At 36.2% G+C, this 25,398-nt stretch overlaps 1 long non-coding RNA gene across 1 annotated transcript in view; it reads right to left on the minus strand.

Annotated features, from left to right (window-relative positions):
• LOC131829725 (uncharacterized) overlaps positions 1-25,398 on the minus strand; it is a 91,484-nt gene that overhangs the window by 39,812 nt on the left and 26,274 nt on the right. The window contains exon 2 of the long non-coding RNA XR_009352968.1: positions 2,648-2,717. This is a non-coding gene — a long non-coding RNA (uncharacterized LOC131829725). The remainder of the gene's footprint in view (positions 1-2,647; positions 2,718-25,398) is intronic.

Below are 25,398 nucleotides of genomic sequence, written 5' to 3' on the forward strand. Positions count from 1 at the left end.
CTTCTTCCACCATTACACGTCCACATTAGCCAAATTCCTCCTAACAGGATGAAGTTCCAAAGCCTGGAACATTTGATTTCTTTCTCTAACATATATGCAATGCAGATATATTAAAGAAATATTGCATTGCCATACCATTTTCGTGATCTCCTTAATTCCTACTAACCTTAAGTTTCCCATTTTCTAAAAATCCAAAGCAATTTTAATGAATTTCTTCATGGAAAATAAAGAGGAGACCCTAATAATTCCCAACATGTAGCAATACCTATTCCCTGAAATTTCAAGACTCTGGAACCAAGTAAAAATTTGTGATCTCAATAATGACTGCCACAGCTTCAAAGGCCTGTCCTCATATTAAAATAACATTGGAGGAAAAGTTTTACACCTGTGGAAATTTGAAAAACTGCTATACCAGAGGACCACTGGCTATCCCTTTTTTCCATATGAATCCAAAGTTAAATATGCTGTTTCTTTTTTTTTTTAATTTTTAATTTTTTTTAATGTTTTTTAATTGTTTATTTTTTATAAACATATATTTTTATCCCCAGGGGTACAGGTCTGTGAATCACCAGGCTTACACACTTCACAGCACTCACCAAAGCACATACCCTCCCCAATGTCCATAATCCCACCCCCTTCTTCCAAACCCCCTCCCCCCAGCAACCCTCAGTTTGTTTTGTGAGATTAAGAGTCACTTATGGTTCTTGACTGTAATCTTTGTATATATTTAATTACTCATCATGACTGCTATCACTACCTTTAATAAAATTACTGTATTCTCATATTGACACTATGTAAGGTCTGACTTACACGTTTGTGATAATAACAATAACAGCAATAGTTAAAATAAGTATAACTAAAATTTGTTGATGACTTTAATATCTAAAAAACATTTTCACATATACTATTTTATCCTTTTTCCTTGGAGCAAGTTATTATCATTCCATTTTAAACTTGGGATAATTAGAAATTGTTTTGAAATTTTTCAATAAAATCTTTTTATTAACAGGTTTTTATGTTACAAGAATAGTATATTCTTATGGCAAAACTAAACCATATAGAAATAGGGTAGGCAGAAGTTCAGAATGGCCCATGACCTTTGGCACTCAGTGATTATGTTAGAGTATATGGCAAAAGGGAGATTATACAGGTTGGGTCTAATATAATTTCATGAGCTGTATAAAAATAAGTTTTCTCAGGCTGGTAGGGAAAGAGGAAGTCAAAGAAATTTGAAGCATGACATCATAGCTGGTTTGAAGATGGATAGTGCCACATAAGAGGGATATGGGCAACCTAGCTAACTGACAGGAAAGAAACAAGACTTCAGACCTACAACTTCACAATAATGATTTGGGGCACCTGGCTGGCTCTGTCAGTGGAGCACATGACTCTTGATCTAGGGTTTGTGATTTCAGGCCCCATGTTGAATGCAAGGATTACTTAAGAATAAGATCTTTTTTAAAAAATGTACACACAAAATAATGACTCACTTCTTAATTTGCACATTTTACACCTCACTTCTTTCTCTAGTTTAATCGTATTAACTAGGTAATTATAGTACTGTTACTCTATTCCCAAATGCTTTTTGTTCCAAATAAAGCCAAGAACAGTCATGCCCACGAGATAATAATAGTAGTGTTTTGTCTTTAACTTTACTATGAATATTGCTTGCTAAATTTTTTATAATTTATTTAATGTAAATACCAGATTGAGTTTTATAAATATTACATCATCAAATTTTCATATGTAATATAGGCTAAGTAATACTTATCCTCATTTCACAGTTGAGAAAACTTAAGCATCATGAAAAATGTTTTCCACAATGAATGATCATAAAATTAATAAGTTGAACATGATCCCCATTAAGCTAAGATCAAATAAATAAAACTGAAACAAGTTTTAATTATCTCCGAAAAGAAGGTAAATTTGAATAAACCCCATGATACAGAGTTTTATATATATATATATATATATATATATATATATATATATATTTAATATTTTATTTATTTATTTGTCAGAGAGAGAAATGGGGACAGGCAGAGGGAGAAGCAGGGTCCCCATTGAGCAAGGAGCCCAAGAGGGGACTCAATCCCAGAACCCTAGGTTCAAGACCTGAGCCAAAGGCAGGCACTCAACTGACTGAGCCACCTGGGTGCCCCACTATACAGAGTTTTAAATGTGATAGAAAACTGTTGCTCTATTCCTCTTATCAAAATAAATGCTAATAAATTCTCTATAGTCTTTAAACAAATGTCAGATTAAGAAAGTAGTCCAACCAGGAATCTGAGAATTTTATAAATCTAAGTAGACATTATAACATAGCATAAGTTTCCATTTTTATACTGAATTATTCTCATACTTATTTTTAATTAGAATTATGAGATACGGTTACACGAAGTTACATGTAATAAAATGCACTTTTATCCATATGATAAAATGGATATGTTATGGGTGCATTTTGTTTTTTGACAAATTTATGTATCCATATAAGCATCCTAACACAAACATATCTCACATCTTTTTGCAGTCAATATCCTCACTACCACACACAGCATCAGCGACTGATTTGCTCTCTGTAAATATAGATTATTTGCCTTTTCTTGAATATTATATGACTAGAATCACATAGAGTGTGTCTGCTTACCTTCAGACAGCATGTTTTTGAGATTCATTCACATCGTTGCAAGGATCAGTATATTTCTCCTACATAATATCTGTGGAATGCATTTAAAGAGACAAAGGAAAATGCTAATTTTTAAAACTAATTTTTTAAATCAATAAAATAAAAGAATTAAAATAAGTGGACTAAATTCCCAATTTAAAATCTAGGAAAAGATTAACTTAAGTAAACAAAAAGAAAACATAAGAAAGGAAATAAAAGATAAAAGCAAAAAATAAGGTTAAAAAAAGAAAAATTGTAAATAAGTTAATAAACCAAAAGCCTAATTTTTTCAGAAAATATGTACTAGTAATTTAATTAAGATAAAAGAGAAAACACAAATATACAAAATAAGAAAAAAGAAATAATTATTGCTACAAATGAGGTTTAAAAAATCATATGAAACTACTTTGTAAACCTCTATACAAATAAATTTATAAATCTGCATAAAGAGGATTTTACAGGAAAATATAGTCTATCAAAAATGAGTTCAATGGAAATAGAAAGTAGAAGCAGATCTATTTCCACAGGGGGGAAAAAACAGGTTTTTTGTTTTGTTTTGTTTTTATTTTTTGTCAAGGAACTATCTCACACATACACACACTCATACACATACACACACACACACACACACACACACACACCAGATTCAGAAGATTCTATGTGGAAATCTTACCACACCTTTCCAAAGCTATATAAATTTCTTTAGGCTACAGAAAATTTAGGAAACCTTCCAAATTATTTTAATGGAGCAAATATAACTTTGAAACCTATACCTGATCAATTCATCATATGCAAAAAAAAATTTACAGACCAGTATCACTTATGAACACCAGTGGAAAATTCCTAAATATTAGAAGAGAGACTCTGATGCTCCATTATGAAAATATATATCATAACCAAGTGGGATCTAAGCTAAAAACACAAGGATAGCCCAATATTAAAAAGTCTATTGATATAATTCATCAAATTATTTGATCTAAAAAGAAAAAAACATTATTTTCTCCATAAATGTTTAAAAAGGTCTTGGCAAAAATTCAATACCCATTTCTAATAGAAATTTCATGAAAATAGAAATGATGGGATACATCCTTAAAATAATAATATATATTACTCAATCCTCTAGTCAGTATCTTATGTAAAGAAAAACACTGTAAGGATTTTCAAAAAGACTGGAGAAAAAGACTGGAGACAGGACAAAGAGAGCCATTATATCCACTATTATTTAGTAATGTACTGGAGGCATCAGTTAGAAGAATAAAAAATTTAAAAGAAGCCAAATGATATGCATTTGCCAATAGCATGATACTCTGCCTGGGAAACATTATAAAATCTATTATAAAATGACAAAAAAAAACATAATTCAGCAAGGTAGCAGAATATAAGCTTAACATGTAAAAATCAATGACCTTTATATACACCAATAACAACCATTTAAAAGAAGAAAATGAAAGGATAAGTAAACAAATACAGTAATAATGTTGAAGATAAAATATTTAGGAATAAACTTAATAACTGTATTTATTTAAAAACCTTAACTAGAAAAATAGACAGTAGCAAATGGACAGATGCCTCTTTTACTTAGATATGACCACATTATCAAGATGTCAATTCTCCCTAAGTTAAATTATAAATATAATGAAGTGCCAGTAAAAAATACCAAAAAAGTTGTTTCCCCTGTGGCTAGACAAGTTGATACCAGTGTTCATGGGTAAAAAACAAAAATATATGTAAAAATAGCTCAAGAAACACTAAAATGAAAAAGCTATGAGAGGAGCCACAAGAAGATATTAGAATACATTACAAAGCCTCTATAAGGAAACAGTATGATACAAGAATGACAGATCACAACAATAAGTACCCAGATTTTGGCTTCTAAATACCATTCTCTACTAAAATAAGCCAGATCTCAACAGATGAATGGTGAATTTCTAACCTGGGATATGAACACTATGAGCAATATCTCATTGTGTACAACAAAGTAGGAAGTGCTTATAAAGCAATTAAGGCAAGTGGAAAGGACACAAAAGTCAGCTTGAATGCCAAATCATAATAATAGAATTAATTAGTAAACTGTGGAAGCAAAATTAAAGCCCCTATATGCGACTGCAGAACCTGAGCTCTTAACCACACTACTCTGCCTCTTGGATGCATATATACGCAGAGATATACATACACTCCTGCAAACACACATCACAGGCAGTTTTGCTTGCAGTGTGCTAGAGCCAGAGCACATGAGCTGGTGAGAGCTACCTGAGTCTCTCAACTCTCCAGCTCCCTCTTACCTACCAGTGTGTGTGCTGTTCTCCTACCACACACTTGTTCCAATTACCCGTGTAAATAACTCTTTGTTTCTGTTTGACTCTCCCCCTAGATACCACTTTCTCTAAAAAGCCATCCCTGACACCCCATTTAATTTCTGAACATTTCATAATTCCCTCATCAATTGTCACACCATTATATTAGAGAGTAATAATAGACCTTATATGAGATAGATTAGTGTCTAATACAGTTCCTGGTGTATAGCAAGTGCTCCATAAGTGTTTAATTAAATGGATAGAAAAAAAAATGGGTTCTATGTGTTTAATTAAATGAATAGGGAAAAAAATGTGTTCTAAGAGTCTTCCATAGGTATAACATATTCATGGAATATTTTACCTCAAGATGTTACACAGATTAAAATAAAAATTATAAACAACACATACATTAAATAGACAGATAAATGGAATTTTGACAATAGTGACCGCTATCTGGATAAATCCAGAACATTTGAAGGTCAGCATGTAGCACTTGGCCTCTAACACAGAGACTGGCAAACTACTTGCCCATGGGCCAAATCCAGCCCAATGACTGTTTGGTAAATAAAGTTTTATTGGAATACAGCCATTAGTTTACAGATTCTCTACGGCTGTTTTTTTTGCTACAATGGTAGAGTTGAGTAATTACAACATGCCAAAAAAAAAAAAAAAAAGGGATTTCATCAAGATCAAAAGCTTTTGCAAAGCAAAGGAAACAGTAACCAAAATCAAAAGACAGCTGACAGAATGGGAGAAGATATTTGCAAACGACATATCAGATAAAGGACTAGTGTCCAAAATCTATAAAGAACTTAGCAAACTCAACACCCAAAGAACAAATAATCCAATCAAGAAATGGGCAGAGGACATGAACAGACATTTCTGCAAAGAAGACATCCAGATGGCCAACAGACACATGAAAAAGTGCTCCATATCATTCGGCATCAGGGAAATACAAATCAAAACCACAATGAGATATCACCTCACACCAGTCAGAATGGCTAAAATCAACAAGTCAGGAAATGACAGATGCTGGTGAGGATGCGGAGAAAGGGGAACCCTCCTACACTGTTGGTGGGAATGCAAGCTGGTGCAACCACTCTGGAAAACAGCATGGAGGTTCCTCAAAATGTTGAAAATAGAACTGCCCTATGACCTAGCAATCGCACTACTGGGTATTTACCCTAAAGATACAAACATGGTGATCCAAAGGGGCACATGCACCCGAATGTTTATAGCAGCAATGTCCACAATAGCCAAACTATGGAAAGAACCTAGATGTCTATCAACAGATGAATGGACCAAGAAGATGTGGTATATATACACAATGGAATACTATGCAGCCATCAAAAGAAATGAAATCTTGCCATTTGCAACAACATGGATGGAACTAGAGCGTATCATGCTTAGCGAAATAAGTCAAGCAGAGAAAGACAACTATCATATGATCTCCCTGATATGAGGAAGTGCTGATGCAACATGAGGGCTTAAGTGGTAGGATAAGAATAAATGAAACAAGATGGAATTGGGAGGGAGACAAACCATAAGTGACTCTTAATCTCACAAAACAAACTGAGGGTTGCTGGGGGGAGGGGGGTTGGGGGAAGGGGGGTGGGATTATGGACATTGGGGAGGGTATGTGCTTTGGTGAGTGCTGTGAAGTGTGTAAACCTGGCGATTCACAGACCTGTACCCCTGGGGATAAAAATATATGTTTATGAAAAATAAAAAATTAAAAAAAAAAAAAAAGTTTGCCGCTTCTCCAGCAAAAGGTCCCTTACACCAAAACCACATCCTGCCTAAACTATTAGTACAACCTAATTTTTCATGTTTACAGTACTCGGGTCATTTTTCTCCCTAAACTTTCACTTTTTATCTTCATTAAATGAGTTGTTAGAGTTTTAAGAAGGGAACTGGATAGAAAACAATGACATTTTTAATTATAAATTAGAACTAATGAAGAGAAGTTTGAGAAAACAACAAATCTAAAATGCAAATTACATGAAAATTCAATACTAAGTAAATAGTTCCAGTTGTTAAACGAGAATTTAATTAAGAGCTAATATGACCTTAAAGAGATTATGGATGCAAAATTAGGACTCTAGAAAATTTTATATCACCAGAAATTATATCCTTTTTCATCTTTGTATTGGACCATCATAAACGTGAATGAGTTCTAACATAAATGTTAATGAGTTCTAACATTTTCTAACAATTTAACAGGTAAATTTTTACCTGATTATCAAGGTCATATTTCACTAAATTTATGTCTTCTACAGAATATTTGCTTCTTTTTTTAAGTTTTATTTATTTATTATGGAAAGAATGTATGTGCACACAAACAGAGGTGGGGTTGGGGGAGAGGGGGAGAAAGAGAGAGAATCTCAAGTAGACTCCCAGTGAGTGTAAAGCCAGATGTAGGCTTCAGTCCCACAACCCTGAGATCATGACCTGAGCTGAAATCAAAAATCTGCTGTTTAACTGACTGAGCCACCAAGGCACCCCCAGAATATTTGCTTCTAATTGAAAGGCCTGGGCTACTTGTTTATTGTCCCTTTGACACTATATCTATAAGTCAGATTCTGCCATTCAGTAAGTTGTGGGGAAACTGCTGAATATTCCAAGACTTTTCTTTAGACTGGATAATGAAGGACCATATCTCAGCATATGGTCCAAACATCCTACTTTTTTTAAAATAGAGCAATCCAAGTAACATAAAAAATATTAATAAATTATTAATGTACACTCACATGTGTAAATGTAGAATAAGATTTATAGTCACCAAACACCTAAAGAGAATTAAATAGCTTTACCAACTCATCATAGTTTAGAGTAACTGATAAAAGAAAGAGGGGTAATACTAGAAAAGAGTATTAATAAGATTAGATATTTTCATAGCTATTGCTAATCAGAAGCAATAAGTGGTTGTGGTGTGGGTACATTTCATGGAAACTCATATCATGGCCAACAGAATGAAATAAAAAATCTTGTATAATCAGTATTCATGACTCATGGAAGTTCACAAAGCCATCACCAGAGATCAAAACTCTTATATCCTGTATACCTGGCAGAAGGTATCTAATGTCAAGTTCATGCTCTCGCATGCAGTTAAGTGTGTGAAATGTGACAGATAGAAGGCTATTTAGAGTAACAAACCTCATTCTCTAAATATTATCCATTCCAAAAAGATCATAATACAGCACTAAACAGCGAAAAGCTTTATGTGAATATCTAATGGCTTCTCGAATTTAACATGTCCAAAAATGAGTTTCTAACTCTACTTCTCAAACAGCTCTTCCCACATGGCTTTCCCATCTCAGTCAATGGCAACTTCATTGTTCAAACACCAAACACCTCTGCGTCAACTCTCTCCATTCTCCATTCACATAGCCAATCTAAACTTGGCAGCTTTCTCTACAAAATATGGCCTGGACTCGACCACCACTTACCACCTTCTCTGTCAAATTCCCAGCACAAACCACCATGATCTTGCTCAGTGATTAATGCATTAGCCTTCTACAGGTCTCACTGCTTCCACCCTTCCATGATGCAGGTTTTTTCTCCACGTAGACTTAAGAGAATCTTTTAAAATAAAATCAAATATGTTACTTTTTTGCACAAATTACTTTAGTGCCTTTTCATCTCACTCCGAGTAAAAATTGAGGCTTTTGTGTCGGCCTATCTTCTCCCCAACTTCTCTGCTCTTATTTCCTACCACCACTCTCTTCCTCTTTACTCTACTCCAGCCACACTGGCCAACTCCTCACAGCCATGTTCTTCAAAGATGCTATGCATGTTCCTGGTGCAGGCCTGTGCCCTTGTTGTACCCTCTCAGAGATAGTATTCCATAAGAAATCCACATGGCTCACATCACTTTCTTTCAAGTCTTTGCCCAAATACAGTCAATTCTTGTTATTTATAATAATAATGTTCTATATGGTCTATAATATAATAGTGACTGGAACACAGAAGACACCCAAATCATAACTGTTAAATGAATAAATGGTATTGGCTAAAAAAGAAGAGGCAGTTTTCTATCAACTATTCAAAGCACAAGATTATCATCAAAGAAGATCACAACCCAGCACAGACTCCAAGTAGGGAGCTTTGGGAACTACGTACTCTCTCCCATGAAGAACTCCTGAGGTGCCTGCGTGGCTCAGTGGGTTAAACCTCTGCCTTCAGCTCAGGTCATGATCTCAGGGTCCTGGGATCAGCCCCCGCGTTGGGCTCTGTGCTCAGCAGGGAGCCTTCTTCCACCCCCCTCTCTCTACCTACCTCTCTGCCTATTTGTGATCTGTCTGTCAAATAAATAAATAAAATCTTAAAAAAAAAAAAAAACTCCTGAAGAAGGTTAAGGAAGGAATTGCTAAGATCAATTATATCTTGCCAAAAACACATTTTTATTATCACATAAAGTGTCCAAGGGGGATAAAAAGATTGCCATGATCCAACCTCCTACATCCACTACTGTCATGCAGGGCCAGTGAAAAGAAGGTGACATCCCCATAACAACTTCCTTGTGTTACCTGATTCCTATAGGCGGGGGCAGGGTAGAGAGAGAGATGATACAGTGTAAAGCACAAGACAATGACCTCAATTTGTAAAACTCAAGGAATGAAATATCTACCCCTTATATCCACATATGCTATTCAGAATCCACTGTGCTGGCTGAAACCTTTTTTCTGTTAAACATTCTAAAATTTCTACCTTTCCAAAATGGCTACATTCATGATAAGTTTATAGCTCATTTGAGGCATCTATGTTTTTAGGCCTCAGCAACCAGGAAAAACTTGGATTCAGTACAGAGGAGGTTAGCAATATTGTTATCTCTTCCATTTCATAATACACACTTATTTACTCTAAAATAGAGATGCAGTTAAGAATCTTAGGACCTGGGGCACCTGGGTGGCTCAGTGGGTTAAAGCCTCTGCCTTTTGCTCAGGTCATGATCTCAGGGTCCTGGGACCAAGCCCTGCATCGGGCTCACTGCTCAGCAGTGAGGGAGCAGAGAGGGAGCCTGCTTCCCTCTCTCTCTGCCTGCCTCTCTGCTTACTTGTGATCTCTCTCTCTGTCAAATAAATAAATAAAATCTTAAAAAAAAAAAAAGAGCCTTAGGATGTCATCATTTTTCCTATCTTATATGTCAAATAATACATAATCTTAGAACCACTGGTTTCTTAGATTCAATGAAATATGTTTAAAGCAATTTTAGAAGTATTAGCCAGAGCCAACTGAGATTTAGTAGAAAGGTACCGCCTATTAAAATGAAGGGGGTTCATAAAACCTTTCACTTTAATAAGATTCTGAAATAACATCTCGTGTAGACTGGTGTCTATTTTCAGAAAAAGTCATGTTTATAAGAAAACTTCATTTTTACTCTGGTTCCTCTTGATACCTTTATGACTGCTTTGGGTGGAGAGTTCATGGAGAAAGGAATTACAAAAGAAATAATCCTAAGAGCTCATGGACCTGGACAAGCTAAAGCAGAATCCATGGGAAAGTATCCTCTCCAGCCTGATGTTGTCCTCTTGAATTTTGGCAGAATACTCAGGCAGTGTAGACAATTAAGAGATGGTTCAAAAATCTGGATACATTAATTGAAACCCTGGGTACTGAATTTCAGTACAGCTGTCACCACTGCAAGGAACACACTGAGAAAATAGGGTGGAAATGGTGTCGTATAGAATATTCAGAGGGCACTTAACCTTAGTCGGTTTCATCACAAAAAAGGACAGTTTCATCTTCCCTAAATAGTAATGTTAGTTATCACTGCAAATGAATCTTAGCATTACAACTCCTTTGAGTTCTCTCATGTTGTTCAAAAGATTAGGAGACTTTTTTAAAATCTTAGACTGGACAGTGCAATCATATTAAAGCCTCTAGAATGGATCAAAGAAGCACAAAGTTTATTTATTAGGGAGAAAATGCCTTGTGAATAAACAGAAGTCTCCAAACTAAAAAAATGTCCTCATTGGTAGTTATTTTATAATGTTTTTAAAATAGTTCACATGCCACCATATATTAATTTATTCTTGAAATGAATAAAGATAGCAACTTTTCTGGGGAATTTAAAAATAAATATTTAAAAACATGAATAAGGATTGTTGGTGTTTTTCTCTTTCTTATTCCCTTCCCCAAAACTCTCCTACCTGCTATAGAGGGACTGTGTGTGTGTGTGTGTGTGTGTGTGTGTGTGTGTTAATCAGACCATTTGCCCTTCATTATATGAACCCACTTCTTTCCTCTATTTCATTTCTTCTAAAATTTTTTAAAGAAGGCAATTTCTAACTACTCACTTGAGGAAATTAGTTTTGGATCAAAACAGATCTAAGGCCTGCCTATGTAGTTGAAGTTTCCCATCATGGGCTTTCAAGGTAATGTCCATATAAGTCCAGCCAACTAATTAGCTGGCAGTCTTCTCCCCCTTATTTAATCAGTTTTCAGGAAAAGTCACGCTTTCTGACTCACTAGTTATGGAATTTTCCTTGAATCTCAGTAACACAAGAAAGCCCATGGTACTTAACATGACACTTCTATTAACAGTCATTACACATGCTGTTTCTAAAATTTCCTATCCAGAAGAATAAGACTTATTTCTCCTAAATAATTTCTCTTTCAAAGTCTTCCACAGTCAAACCCAGCTAAGAAATAATGTAACAAGATTCTCTTCTACTCTCAAGTCTGACACTTCATTTTTCTTCTCACCACCTTGTCCCTTTAACCCCATTTGCAAATATACCAATTGGCTACTGTCCAGTTAATGTTAGCTTGCTAACATATACAGTATAGGCTCCTTGGAGATCACTTAGAAACTATATAATAAAATAATTATGATAATAATAATAAAATTAACTATATAATAAGCATATACACATATAGGCTACATGTTTGTGTGTGTGCATTTGTGTGTGTATGGTTGTTTTTTAATATATAACAATAATTTGATTATTTTGTATTTGATTAGTTATCATTCATTTTATTCTTTAGAAAATAAAATTCATCTGGATTTTATAAGAGGAGTTATATTTCATAACTTTCAAAGCACTACAAATTTATTCTTTAAACTGGTTAAACTGAATAAAAGGCCAAATATGGTCACCAGTAATCATTTATCTTGTTTAACAGTCACATTTTTCTTTACCATTAGTTCTCTGACCCTCAGGTCAAGAAAACTTGTCTGTATGTATGTAAGTGGATAATTTCGCAAATTTTCAGCCCGCAAAGCTACTTGTAAATGTCCATATATAAACAAGTACAGTCCTTCAAGCAATGACACTGTAACTTTCCAGCTAGCACCTCACAGAGCTGAATAATGTCATCCCGTTACTACAAGCATTTTCTCAGCAAGTTACCTTCTAAAGCTAAGCTGGATGGTGAAAGGCATTTTTTTATGCATTTGCATCTCTGAGCTCCTAAGCTCCTATCAGTTTTGAGTGCAATCAACTTGGTATTGTACAAGTTCTTCAGGCAGACAAACAAACAGTAGAAAATAATGTCTTCACCTTTAAACACAGGGGATATTTATAATCTAAAAGAGTAATGCAAGCCAAAAATAACCCTAAGGAATAAAAGGTAAAATACTGCCTACCTGACTTTAATAGTCCTCTACTGGGTAATATTTGAGACACAAATGATCAACCCTCTATTTCACTTTATTTGAATAGATATAGGATGTACATATATTAAGGAAAATGATCATGACCTTCTAAATTATAATGAAGTGATCTGTTACCTAGTTAGCAATTCATGTGTGAACTTCTATCCTTCTTATCCTTTTTAAATCCTGGATTCTCCACTCATGTAGTGTGTATCCTTGTCCTTCTGAAAACTATCACCTACTACAAAAGGAATGCTTACTCTTGTCTTTGAATGAAAATCTGTCCCTGTCCATGTTCTGCTGCCTGCAGTGTGGATGAACTTACAGTTTTTAAACCTTTATGAGCCAGCATGTTCTCATCTACCTAATGGGGATAATTACGACTTTCAAAAATTTTAAGTGAGTATAAAATGAAATAATGAATGAAGATCCTTTTTTTTTTTGTTAATTTATTTATCTAGGGGCACCTGGGTGGCTCAGTGGGTTAAAATCTCTGCTTTGGCTCAGGTCATGATCCTGGGGTCCTAGGATTGAGCTCCGCATCGGGCTCTCTGCTCAACAAGGAGCCTGCTTCCTCCTCTCTGCCTGCTTCTCTGCCTACTTGTGAGGCAAATAAATAAAAATAAAATATTTAAATTTAAATTTAAATATTTAAATAAAATAAAATATTTAATTTTTTTTTTAATCTATCTGACAGAGACAGAGACAGCGAGAAAAGGAACACAAGCAGCCAAAGTGGGAGAGGGAGAAGCAGGCTTCCCTCGGAGCAGGGAGCCTGATGCAGGGTTCCATCCCAGGACCCTGGGATTATGACCTGAGCCCAAGGCAGACGCTTAATGACTGAGCCATGCAGGCATCCCATGAATAAAAATCTTTAAAAAGAAATGCAAGGTGCTATGTCAGTGTAAATTACTATTTTCCATAGTTACATGCAATGACTAAATTACATACAACTTGTCAAATGTGTGCCCAAGTATTATTCAAATCCAGTATTACCTAATGCAAATGTCAAATTTTGCCACAGCCACTAGAGTAAAGTAAGTGCTTTCCTGGTCTTTTACCTTGAGTTTTGCTAACCAGCAATGAAGAAAACCAGATATACATTACTAATATATTTTTATAGGTATTTTCACTTTTAATATAAACCATGAGAGACTGTGGACTTTGAGAAACAAACAGAAGGTTTTGGAGGGGGTTGGGGAGTTGAGGGAGCCTGGTGGTGGGCATTATGGAGGGCATGTATTACATGGAGCACTGGGTGTGGTGCATAAACAATGAATTCTAGAACACTGAACAAAAATTAAATTAAGTTAAATTAAAAATAAATAAATTAAAATATGTATAAACATAAACATTATGAGATTTGCTTATTGGGTGATTGCAGGTAGACAGAAAGACCACTTAGGAACCACAAGTCTGTGCTTTCCTAATAAAACAACAACATCTTAATTGCATCCCTTTCCACTTATCTTTCTAATTAATGACCAAATCTGGCTAAACATATCTTAACTATGTCTAGGTCCCTTCATCCCTCTGAACACTGCTACTGGCCCTGTTTTGGTCCAGTACACCATCATGCAAGTTGTTCAGATACCCTGCTGAATGTCAGGATTTAATACAGTGTAGTTAAGGACAAGCAGAATAATCATCTTTATTTGTGCTTGCATATTATTCTTGGGTTTGATCTTATTTTTCATAAGCACTAACTTCAGTGAACTCTCTATAACCATCAAATATAACTCTCTCTAACCATTAAATATAGTAGAGAAAATATTTCATTTTTCCCCAGATCCACTTGATCATTCTCCATTTCTATATTCTGTATTTGTCATATTCTCTCTCACTTTAAAAATTTTACAAATTCTGATTCCTTACTTGGACTCTCATTACCCAAAGACCCTCCTCCATGAGTTCTCTTCAGTTCACACATCATTCAGATTATTTCTTTAAAGACACTCGTCTGGGAAGCCTTACTTGCCTATTCTTGAATACATAAGTGTCCCTGATATAACTACACATTGTATCCTCTCATTCCAACAGAGCTTTTGCCAAAGCTGTGAATGAGGTTAATTTCTTCTCCACTGCACCTTTAGTTTGGTGAAGATAGTAACTGTGTCATTCTATAATGACATTCCCTCATTCTCTCCCTCATTTTTTTTTTTTTATCCCAAGCACCTAACACCATATCTGGTATATATTAGCAGCTCATAGTATTTGTTCAATGAACTGAGACTGCAGAGAGCAACATTTACCTCTTCCATCGATCTTTCCTATTTTCTTGAGGCCCTGTCTCCATCATATGTCAATATGTCTACTCAAAAATTTGGACTGGGGTGCCTGGATAGCTCAGTCAGTTAAGCATCTGACTCTTGTTTTTGGCTCAGGTTATAATCTCAGGGTCATGCGATTTTGAGCCTAGCATTGGGATCTGCACTAGGTAGGGAGTCTCTTTCCCATTCCCTCTGCGCTGCCCTCTAAAAAAAAAAATGAATTTTGCTTCCTTTTGTAATTCATTTAAGATGTGATAGCTTTTAACTTCTTATATAAGTTAATGACCTTAGTTGTAAGTCCTAGGAAGTAATTCTCAGTATATTAAATATTCTGAGTACGTCACAGAATCTAAAGAGCCCAGCAACTAATCATAGAAACTTCCCAACCAGGGAAATAGCCAAATTCATATCTGGTCTCACTGAGACATCACAGCCATCTCCCATGGGTGCAGACACCTTGGGTAATTCCACCAACTCAAGCAATGCTGGCCATTAGGTGCTCCTGCTATAAACCTATCACTGTTGTCTGTTGCCTCTGAAAGAAGATGCAGCAGTGGCCACTGCCTCATCTTTAGCTGAAGGCATTCTGGGTTGTCCCTCCCATATCTGAGCATGTGTATCTGCTTGTCAGACCTGGGTCAAGGGCCAAGGGTGTAAGGGTGGCTGTGGAGAGTTCTTTAGTAGGAGGAAATCTATTTTATCATTAAGTTATATCTCTCAAAACATCCAAAACAATGTACTGCATACAGTAGAACTTAAATGATTAATATTTTAATATAGGAGAAAATAGCAGACACATCAAATAATGACACTGACAGGGGCTCCAAAAAACACAGTTCAAAGCGGAGTCCAAATTTTAACACAATCCATGTGACCTTTTTATTTATGACACACCATCTGTGATATTACAAAAATCTAGGCCTATTTAAATGTTGTGCAAAATATATGAAGCAAATACTCCTTTCAGCAGCCCGCAGGTGCTAACTGTATAGCAATAAGGAATAATGAAGCAATTAAGGGACTCCATAAAGAATATTATAGACTTACACAGTATTAGGAGAAAGGCATCATGTAGCATGCAGACGCCAACTCTCAATAACAGATTCTCAGACAGCTGGTCACCAGCACCACTCAGAGGAATGACTGGTAGACAAAAGCTGTAAAATTGGACTCACTTATCTCTGAAAGCCAACATTCCACCAATGAAACAGTAACAGAGAGATCAAAAACAGATTGCATATAGACACATGGTCTTTGCATCATAAAACCATTGTCTAACCTCATTCTACTAGAGCAATTCTTTGAACTAGAAGATACTTAGCAGATTTTAAAACCTCATTTCACAAAGCTAGGATTAGTAAAGATGCACTGGCATGGCATTATTTATGTGAACAAGAGAGAGATTTTATTTTCTGCCTGAAATACTGAAGTGCCCATATTTGAACAAGCTTCCTGCAGTAGGCTGTGACCAGGCCAGGCAGAGAACAATTATGTACTAGCTTGCTTTTCATGTCTAAGCTTGGATATAAAATTTAATCTGAGCAGAAGCAATTTCCCAAAAAATTCACATAAAAGAGATTACCATGGCTTTTCTTTCCACATACAAATCTGTTCAATAAAATCTTAGTTTCTGGTGTCTAGCAATCATTCAGAAAGAATAAAGAAAGAAAAATTTAGAAAAGAGAGAAATTCTCTATCTTGCAGTTTACACTGTGGTGACAGGATTTCACACACAGCTTTCATAGATTAAAAACCTGTTAAGACCTTTGAGAAATCTCTCAGTCTTCCTCTCCATACCTTTTTTGGAAACATTAAAGATTTCAAGCCATGATCAAAAGGATAAGGTCCAAAATCTTTCTTTAAATGTCTGCAATAAGAAAACTCAGTGCCTTCCAATAACACTAAATTGTGGGGGAGGGGAATAGGCATAAATTAAACAAATGGAAGAAACTCTTATCTCAGGAAACAAACTGAGGTTTGCTGGAGGGGAGGGGGATGGGAGGGATGAGGTGGCTGGGTGATGGACACTGGGGTGGGTATGGGCTATATGGGTGAGTGCTGTGAATTGTGTAAGACTGATGATTCACAGACCTGTACCCTGAAACAAATAATATGTTAATAAAAAAAATTAAATGGAAGGTGTGATGTCCCACAGCTTTTACACACACTATCCTAAAATAATTCCTTTAAATAAAAAGAAGATAGCAATAAATATTATCAGGATGATGCCATTTTTAGGACAATGATAATGCAGAGTGTTCCTTTCTGCACACTGGCAAAGACTACTAGCAATCCCTCCATTCCATTCTCTTTCTTGAAGCCTTCTTTTTTAATAGGCACTAATTTGTACCTACACACATAGCTATCGGTCATAAAAGGTACTTTTCTCAGTCTCCCTAAGACTAAGAATCAGACAGTAGACCAGAAGCAGAATGTTTCAGAGCAGCCTTAAGGGATCCAACCTAAAATGACAGCCAGTACCTGCCCTTTTTGACTTTATCCTTTTCTAATCCTACTGCTCAGAATATAGTCGCCATTTTGAACCTTGGAAATGAGGCCCATTATCTAGGGATGGCAAAGTGACAACCTGTAAGGAATCCCACTCCTGGTACTACCTGCTCTGAACTTTTACAAGAGAAAAGAAATTTCCCTCTTTATTTAAACCAGACCTACTTGGGGCCTATATTACTTACAAGCAAACCTAAAGCTTTACACATACATTGATACATTGATACTATACAGTGTATAGCAGCCACTACTAGTAGCCTACTCAATAGCCCTCTTCTCCTCTTTCTTTCTTTTTTTTTTTTTTTTTCATTTCTTTTCAGCATATCAGAATTCATTGTTTTTGCACCACACCCAGTGCTCCATGCAATATGTGCCCTCCTTAATACCCACCACTGGGCTCCCCCAACCTCACACCCCCCGCCCCTTCAAAACCCTCAGGTTGTTTTTCAGAGTCCATAGTCTCTCATGGTTCACCTCCCCTTCCAATTCCCCTCAATTCCCTTCTCCTCTCCATCTCCCCAAGTACTCCATGTTATTTGTTATGCTCCACAAATAAGTGAAACCATATGATAATTGACTCTCTCTGCTTGACTTATTTCACTCAGCATAATCTCTTCCAGTCCCATCCATGTTGCTACAAAAGTTGGATATTCATCCTTTCTGATGGAGGCATAATACTCCATAGTGTATACGGACCTCATCTTCCTTACCCATTCGTCCATTAAAGGGCATCTTGGTTCTTTCCATAGTTTGGCAACCATGGCCATTGCTGCTATAAACATTGGGGTGCAGATGGACCTTCTTTTTACTACATCTCTATCTTTGGGGTAAATACCCAGTAGTGCAATTGCAGGGTCATTGGGAAGCTCTATTTTGAATTTCTTGAGCAATCTCCACACTGTCCTCCAAAGTGGCTACACCAACCCTTCTCCTATTTTTTAAAAAAAAAGAAAAAAAAATCTGTTATAGAAACAACTTTCCTAGACAATCCCCCCCAAAAATTATGGGGGCAAAAGAATTCATGTCAATTCCATTACCCTCTCCTAGATAATCATTTTCTCTTTCTTCTTTGTAGCAAAAGTGTCAAATATACAGTTACCCATGAAAGTAAGGAAGATTTATGGAATTACTTTTCCTAACTAATGAAAGGAAGACCCCTTTCTCCATTCAACCTTTTTTCCTGCCAGTAATGCCTTTATATAAAGATGTGATAGTTGAGGTTGTGGCAGCCGCCTTATAATCATGAAACAAGAACTCTGGAGAGAAAAAAAAGCAAACAGGTAGGTTATGACCTTGCTGAGCTGACCCACTAACCCCAGAAGCAGTTATCTTCAGCTCCTTGATTATGTGAAACAATTTAATCTTTTAAATGTAAGTAACAAATGGTCCAGTATTTAGTTATAACAGAGAACTTTCTCTAGTGATACATTTTGTACTTACATAGAAAAAAAAATCTATTCATCTTTAGACATTAGGATAACAGGTGGGTTTATAATTACACTTTAGATTTGTAATGGTTGGATTGGTTTATAAATATAAATTACTTTATAATAAAAAACAATTATTTAAAAAAGAATGGACTTACAGTACCTCTACAAATATTTTTTAAATCTTGCTCATATATAGCTTGAAATATTTATATTTTCTTTATATATGAAAAATTATACTTTTTAATGTTTTATTCTCATAGATACTATATCTTTATCTCACAGTTTGCTAATCCACAAATATCTATTCAATAAATGGATCATTTCATTTGATATTTTAATACTTAGGCTTTGAAAGAAAACTCACTTTACAGAGAGATTATGTTGTCTCACTACCTAATAAGAAAACGCACATTGAGGGGAAGGAGTCAAGATGGCAGAGGAGTAGCAGGCTGAAATGACATCAGGTAGCAGGAGATCAGCTGGATAGCTTATCAAACCCTTCCGAACACCTACAAATCCAACAGGAGAGTGAAGAGAAGTAGAGCGGCAATTCTAGAAACAGGAAATCTACCACTTTCTGAAAGGTGGGAATGGCGGAGAAGTGAATCCAAAGCGACAGGAAGATAGACCACGGGGGAGGGGTCGGCAAGAGGCAAGCAGCGGAGCAACAGAGCACAAAATCAGGACTTTTAAAAGTCTGCTCCACTGAAAGACATTGCTCCAGAGGCTAAGCTGAGGTGAACCCCATGCGAGGACAGTGTGGTCTCAGGTCCTGCAGGGTCACTGAAGGATCGGGGTGTCTGAGTATCACAGAGCTCACAGGTATTAGAGCGGGGAAGCCGGCTACAGAGAGGAGCCAAGAAGTGAGCTCTCAGCTCTGGGTTACCTTAAACTGTGATCTGTGGCACAGCCAGGCCACTGCTCTTTGAACAGAGACCCCACAAGTGGCAGATCCGGGGAGACCTCCCTGGAAGAGCAACAAGGATCTCCTGGGATTGGAGACTCCAGGCAGGGCTGTTTGCCAGAGACAGATATGCCAGTCACAGGCCAGGTGAGCTCAGAGCGCAGCTGGAGGCCAGAGAGACGGGGGTGATTGAGCGCTTTTCTCAGAGGGTGCACTGAGGAGTGGGGCCCTGAGCTCTCTGCTCCTCTGGGCTGGAGATTGGGAGGCTGCCATTTGCAACCCCATCCTCCAGAGCTCTACAGGAAGTGTTCAGAGCACAAAAGCTCCCGAAAGCAAACCTGAACCGATTACTTAGCCCGGCCCCTGGCAACGGTGGTGCAATTCTGCCTTGGCCAATTGAGAATCTGGTTCCCAAGAAGACCAGCAAGAAATCCTCCCAGACCAAGCTCACTTATCAAGGAGAACAGAGGAAATCCAGAGGAGGAGAAAGCAAAGCATGGAATTCATGGCTTTCTCTCCATGATTCTTTAGTTTTGCAAAGTTAATTAATTTTTTTAATTTTATTTTTTTCTTATTCTAATTTTTTTTAACTTTTGCTCTTTCCACTTTTAATGTTTTTAACTAGTTTATCTTAACAATACCTTTCAAAAAAATCTTTTTGAACCTTCATTGTTATAGTCATATTTTATCCCTCATTGTATCTAACTTGATTTTTTTGTATACACATAGGGTATTTTCTTCCAAAAAATTTTGGGATACAACTTCTTCCAATAGATCAAAATATACCCTGAATCTAGCATAGGACTTTGTTCTAGTTTTCAGCCTGAGAAAATTCTCTCCACTTTCTTTTTCTTTCTTTTCCCAACTAACTTATCTTATCAACTCCTTTATTAGAATTTTTTTTTAATTTTCATCTTCACAATCATATTCCATCCCTTCATTGTGTCTGCCCTTATTTGTGTATGTGTATGTGTGTGTGTGTGTGTATATACATATATATATATATATATATTTTTTTTTTTCTTTCTTTAAAATTTTGGGAGGTAGTTTCTTCTAAGTAACCAAAGTACTCCCAAAATCAAGTGGGTGGCTCTATTCTATTCACCAGTCTAATATCTATATTTTCTTTCTTTCTTTTTTTTTAAATTTTTTTTAACTTCTTTTTACCCCCTTTCTTCCCCCCACCCCCCACGATTTGGGGTCTGTTCTGATTTGGTTAAAGCACATTTTTCTGGGGTCTTTGCCACCCTTTTAGTATTTTATACTCTCCTTTATATATTGTTATCTGGATAAAATGACAAGGCAGAAAAAACCACCAAAAAAAAAACCAAAAAAAACAAAAAACAACCAAGAGGCAGTACCAAAGTTTAGGGACCTAATCAATATGAACATTGGTAATATGTCAGACTTAAGAGTTCAGAATGACGACACTCACTAGCTGGGCTCAGAAAAGGCATAAAAGATATTAGAGAAACCCTGTCTGGAGAAATAAAAGCCTTTTCTGGAGAAATTAATGAACTAAAATCTAACAACGCTGAAGTTTAAAAAAGGTCTTAATGAAGTACAATAAAAAATGGAGGTCCTTACTGCTAGGATAAATGAGGCAGAAGAGAGAATTAGTGATATAGAAGACCAAATGACAGAGAATAAAGAAGCTGAGCAAAAGAGAGACAAACAAATAATGGACAATGAGGGGAGAATTCGAGAGATAAGTAACACCATAAGACGAAACAACAGAATAATTGGGATTCCACAAAAAGAAGAAAGAGAGAGGGGAGCAGAAGGTATACTGGAGAGAATTATTGTAGAGAATTTCCCTAATATGGCAAAGGGAATAAGAATCAAAATCCAGGAGGTGCAGAGAAACCCCCTCAAAATCAATAAGAATAGGTCCACACCCCATCACCTAATAGTAAAATTTACAAGTCTTAGTGACAAAGAGAAAATCCTGAAAGCAGCCCAGGATAAGAAATCTATAACATACAATGGTAAAAATATTAGATTGGCAGCAGATTTATCCACAGAGACCTGGCAGGCCAGAAAGAACTGGCATGATATATTCAGAGCATTAAATGAGAAAAACATGCAGCCAAGAATACAATATCCAACTAGGCTATCCTTGAAAATAGAAAGAGAGATAAAAAGCTTCCAGGACAAACAAAAACTAAAAGAATTTGTAAACACCAAACCAGCTCTGCAGGAAATATTGAAAGGGGTCTTCTAAGCAAAGAGAGAGCCTAAAAGTAGTAGATCAGAAAGGAACAGAGACAATATACAGTAACAGTCACCTTACAGGCAATACAATGGCACTAAATTCATCTCTCTCAATACTTGCCCTGAATGTAAATGGGCTCAATGCCCCAATCAAAAGACACAGGGTATCAGAATGGATAAAAAAAAACAAAACCCATCAAAATGCTCTCTACAAGAAACTCATTTTAGACCCAAAGACACCTCCAGATTTAAAGGGAGGGGGAGGAAAGCAATTCACCATGCTAATGGACATCAGAAGAAAGGTGGGGGTAGCAATCCTTATATCAGATCAATTAGATTTTAAGCCAAAGCCTATAAGAAGAGATGAGGAAGGACACTATATCATACTCAAAGGTTCTTTCCAACAAGAAGATCTAACAATTTTAAATAACTATGCCCCTAGCATGGGAGCAGCCAACTACACAAACCAATTAATAACAAAATCAAAGAAACACATTGATAATAATACAACAATACTAGGGGACTTTATAACACTCCCCTCACTGAAATGGACAGATCATCCAAGCAAAAGATCAACAAAAAAATAAAGGCCTTAAATGACACCCTGGACCAGATGGACATCACAGATATATTCAGAACATTCCATCCCAAAACAACAGAATACACATTCTTCTCTAGTGCGCATGGTACATTCTCCAGAATGGATCACAACCTGGGTCACAAATCAGGTCTCAACTGGTATCAAAAGATTGGGATCATTCCCTGCATATTTTCCAACCACAATGTCTGAAGCTAGAACTCAATCACAAGAGGAATGCTTGAAAGAATCCAAATATATGAAGTCTAAAGAGCATACTTCAAAAGAATGAATGGGTCAACTGGGGAATTAAGGAAGAATTGAAAAAATTCATGAAAATGGAAAAACAGCAAAGGCAGTCCAGAGAGGAAAATATACAGTGGTACAAGCCTTTCTCAAGAAACAAGAAAGGTCTCAAATACACAACCTAACCCTACAGCTAAAGGAGGTGGAGAAAGAACAACAAAGAAAGCCTAAACTGAGCAGGAGAAGAGAAACCATAAAGATCACAGCAGAAATCAATGAAACAGAAACCAAAAAAACAATAGAACAAATCAATGAAACTAGGAGCTGGATCATTGAAAGAACTAATAAGATTGATAAATCCCTGGCCAGACTTATGAAAAAGAAAATAGAAAGACTTATGAAAAATAAAATCATGAATGCAAGAGGAGAGATCACAACCAATGCCAAAGAAATACAAACAATTATAAGAACATATTATAAGCAACTCTATGTCAACAAATTTGACAATCTGGAAGAAATGGATGCGTTCCTAGAGACATATAAACTACCACAACTGAACCAGGAAGAAATAGAAAACCTAAATAGACCCATAACCAGTAAGGAGATTGAAGAAGTCATCAAAAATCTCCCAACAAACAAGAGCCCAGGGCCACACAGCTTCCCAGGGGAATTCTACCAAACAGTTAAAGAAGAACTAATTCCTATTCTCCTGAAACTGTTCCAAAAAACAGAACTGGAAGGAAAACTTCCAAACTCATTTTATGAGGTCAGCATCACCTTGATCCCAAAACCAGACAAGGATCCCGTAAAAAAGAGAATTACAGACCAATATCCTTGGTGAACACAGATGCGAAAATTCTTAACAAAATACTAGCCAATAGGATTCAACAGTACATAAAAGGATTATTCACCATGACCAAGTGAGATTTATTCCAGGGCTGCAAGGTTGGTTCAACATCCGCAAATCAATCAATGTGATACAATACATTAATAAAAGAAAGAACCAGAATTGTGATCCTCTCAATAGATGCTGAAAAAGCATTTGACAAAGTACAGCATCCTTTCCTGATCAAAACTCTGCCAAGTGTAGGGATAGAGGGTACATACCTCAACATCATCAAAGCCATCAATGAAAAACCCATAGCAAATATCATTCTCAATGGATTAAAAACTGAGAGCTTTTCTGCTAAAGTCAGGAACACAGCAGGGATGTCCATTATCACCACTGCTATTCAACATAGTATTAGAAGTCCTAGCCTCATCAATCAAACAAGAAAAAGAAATTAAAGGCATCCAAATTGGCAAAGAAGTCAAACTATCACTCTTTGCAGATGATATGATACTCTATGTGGAAAACCCAAAAGACTCCACTCCAAATCTGCTAGAACTTGTACAGGAATTTAGCAAAGTGTCAGGATATAAAATCAATGCACCAACAGCAAGACAGAAGAAAGAGAAATTAAGGAGTCAATCCCATTTACAATTGCACCCAAAACCTTAAGATATCCAGGAATAAACCTAACCAAAGAGGCAAAGAATCTATACTCAGAAAACTATAAAGTACTCATGAAAGAGATTGAGGAAGACACAAAGAAATGGAAAAATGTTCTATGCTCCTGGATTGGAAGAACAAATATTGTGATAATATCTATGCTACCTAAAGCAATCTACATGTTTAATGCAATCCCTATCAAAATACCATTGATTTTTGGGGGTGCCTGGGTGGTTCAGTGGGTTGAAGCCTCTGCCTTCAGCTCAGGTCATGATCCCAGGATCCTGGAATCGAGCCCACATCAGACTCTCAGAGAGCCTGCTTCCCCTCTCTCTCTGCCTGCCTCTCTGTCTACTTGTGATCTTGGTCTGTAAAATAAATAAACTAATAAATCTTTAAAAAAAGAAATACCATTCATTTTTTTCAAAGAAATGGAACAAATAATCCTAAAATTTATATGGAATCAGAAAAGACCTCAAATAGTGAGAGAAGTGTTGAAAAAGAAAGTCAAAGTTGGTGGCATCACAATCCAGATTTCAAGTTCTATTACAAAGCTGTCATCGTCAAGACAATATGGTACTGGCACAAAAACAGACACATAGATCAATGGAACAGAATAGAGAGCCCAGAAATGGACCCTCAATTCTATGGTCAATTAATCTTCGACAAAGCAGGAAAGAATATCCAATGGAAAAAAGATAGCCTCTTCAACAAATAGTGTTGGGAAAATTGGACAGCCACATGTAGAAAAATGAACCTGGACCATTTCCTTACACCATACATGAAAATAGACTCAAAATGGATGAAAGACCTCAATGTGAGAAAGGAATCCATTAAAATCCTTGAGGAGAACACAGGCAGCAACCTCTTCAACCTTAGCCACAACAACTTCTTCCTAGGAACATCACCAAAGGCAAGGGAAGCAAGGGCCAAAATGAACTAATGGGACTTCATCAAGATCAAAAGCTTCTGCACAACAAAGAAAATAGTTAACAAAACCAAAAGACAACTGACAGAATGGGAGAAGATATTTGCAAACAACATATCAGATAAAGAGCTATAAAATAGATAAAATATAAATATAAATAAGATATAAATAAGATAAAATATAAAATCAGATAAAATCTATAAAGAGCTTAGCAAATTCACCACCCAAAGAACAAATAATCCAATCAAGAAATGGGCAGAGGACATGAAC

The sequence above is a fragment of the Mustela lutreola genome, chromosome 1 (genome assembly GCF_030435805.1).
Source record: "Mustela lutreola isolate mMusLut2 chromosome 1, mMusLut2.pri, whole genome shotgun sequence".
Taxonomy (NCBI): Eukaryota; Metazoa; Chordata; class Mammalia; order Carnivora; family Mustelidae; genus Mustela; species Mustela lutreola.